The sequence below is a fragment of the Triticum dicoccoides genome, unplaced genomic scaffold (assembly GCF_002162155.2).
Source record: "Triticum dicoccoides isolate Atlit2015 ecotype Zavitan unplaced genomic scaffold, WEW_v2.0 scaffold266456, whole genome shotgun sequence".
NCBI lineage: Eukaryota > Viridiplantae > Streptophyta > Magnoliopsida > Poales > Poaceae > Triticum > Triticum dicoccoides.
Genome location: NW_021258080.1, coordinates 1 through 2,526, shown reverse-complemented (window position 1 = coordinate 2,526; position 2,526 = coordinate 1). Strand labels below are relative to the sequence as shown.

Here is a 2,526-nt window from a genome sequence, read left to right as displayed (position 1 = left end):
TCCAAAGCATATACACACGCGTACGTGCTGAACAATTACTGGTCGATCTCTTCCATCTCCTGCCGTACGTACGTGTGCTGCATATTACTTGAGCCAGCCAGCCACACGTACGGTACTGCTGCTATGAATCCTCCTCGCAAGACGATGACCCTGCATGTTGACAATAGCGTACATGGCGATGGGATCAAAGAGTGTAGTTGATCCCCAAATCTGCCAATTGCCGCCTGCTTTTGAGCCCAATGAAGTGTAGTTATGTACTTATGTTGACACTGATCAAGTACACTAAAGTATAGCCCGATGAGCTAAGTAAGGAGCCATCCAATTTTGAATGAAAGTTATCAAGTACTGCACTTCACATACTTATCGCCAAATCTGCCAACTATCACCTGCTTTTGAGCCCAATGAAGTGGAGTTATGTTGACACTAACTGAGAATACTAGCAAGTATAGTACCAATGGACTGAGGTAGTATTTCTATGATGGAGGGAAGGCGTGTATATATGGAGCCACAGCCATGCTAATTGATGAATAAATCTCAAGTAGTAGCATATCTCACACTGCTGATAACAATGTCAATTATGCTCATCTCCACATTCCTCGTTCTACTTGTTCCAGTTTGCTTGTATCTCAGGGCTAGTTGTAGATCAAAGAACCCAGCCGTGCTTCCCACAGACTGGCCAATACTGCACATGTTCCCTTCCTTCATGGCCAACCTCCACAACCTCTATGACTATTTCACCCTGGTCCTCGCAAGATCAGGCCACAACTTCAGGGCGCATGGACCACCTGGCACTGGGATGCGCCTCTTCATCACATGTGACCCTGCGAACGCCGACACATCTTCACGACAAACCATGCCAACTTCCCCAAGGGCACGGAATTCGCCGATATCTTCGACATCATGGGTGGCAGCCTCTTCACCATCGACGGTGAGCCATGCCGCCGACAACATGCGAAAGCCAAGAGCATGCTCAGCAGCCCGCGGATCGTTGCCAGTATGGCGGCCTACCTCTGTGGCAAGGTGGAGAACAACCTCCTCCCTTTGTTCACCCGCATGGCGATCGCCGACACTTCATTCGACATGCAAGAATTGATGTCGAGGCTTATGTTTGACCTGGCTGCTACGCCTCTCTTCGGTGTGGATCCAGGGCTCCTATCCTCAGACATGCCGCCCATGGACGCAGCGGTTGCCCTGGACATGGTGATGGAGGTGGGATTTTTTAGGCTCATGATGCCAGCTTCTTGTTGGAAGTCGATGAGGTGGCTAAATATCGGCCCTGAGAGAAAGCTTGACATGGCACGCATGGTGCTACGAGAGCTCGTCCGGGAGATGATGGAGAAGAGGAAGATCACCACATGTCATTTTGGACATGGCAAGGAACAAGAGAGTGTGGATATTATTTCTTCCTTCCTCGAAGACCCAGACTACGCCAATGTTGACTTGCTCCATGCGGTGATCATTAGCTACATGCTCGCTGCGAGGGACACAATTGCCACAACCCTAACATGGATCTTCTACAACCTTGCCCAAAACCCTAACATCGTGTCAATCATCCGCAACGAACTTTCACCCATTGCATCACGCAAAGTAGCGGTAGGAGTGTGTACCCCAGTGATCTTTGAGCCAGAAGAGACCAAATCTCTAGTATATTTGACAGCCACCTTGTACGAGACTCTCAGGCTGTACCCACCAGCGCCTGTCTTGCGCAAGACGGTGGCCGTAGATGACATCATGCCGAGTGGCCATGAGGTGCATGCCGGTGACACCATTTTTATTTCTGTCCACTCCATGGGGAGAATGGAGGCTGTGTGGGGTAAAGACTGCCTCGACTATAACCCACATAGGTGGCTCTCGGATGATGGCAACAACCTGAGATATGTACCATCTCACAAATTCTTGGCATTCAACTCAGGCCCGAGAATGTGCCTCGGCAAGGACATTGCAGTTATGCAAATGAACACTGTCATTGCTACAACGGTGTGGAACTTCGATGTGCAACTGGTGAAAGGGCAGAGGATACAGCCCAAGCCGTCCATTATACTGGAGATGGAAAATGGGCTCATTGTTAAGTTGAAGAAGCGAGAAATGTAATAGACTCTCATTGTATGTAAACGTACTTACTTGCCGGCCACTAGGGCAGTTCTACCCGTTACCACATTATAGTCAAATAATAAAGGCATGCATGCATCGAAATTTATATTTTTTTACGAAAAACAACCAATGTACCACCATTTATTACTCCTGTTGTATGAGACACGGTATAAAAGCATCGAGACCTGGTGATTCCTCCATATTGTATGTGACTATCTACATGTGACATGTTGCTAGTATGTGGAACTGACCCAACCGGCTGAAAGATGTTTTCCCAGTAGATAGGCACAGCCTCGAGAAGCCGAACATCCCCATGGAACATGTACGGGTGCTTAACAGAATAATGGAACCAATTGATCGATGAACGAACAGTCTTGCTTCAAATCTTGGCTGGTAACTAGCTATTACACAACTTGCCAGCATCTAGACTTCACC

At 48.1% G+C, this 2,526-nt stretch overlaps 1 pseudogene; it reads left to right on the top strand.

The window, feature by feature from the left end:
* The first annotated feature begins 568 nt into the window (after nt 1–568).
* LOC119345662 lies at nt 569–2,091 on the top strand (annotated as a pseudogene).
* Nucleotides 2,092–2,526: the final 435 nt, after the last annotated feature.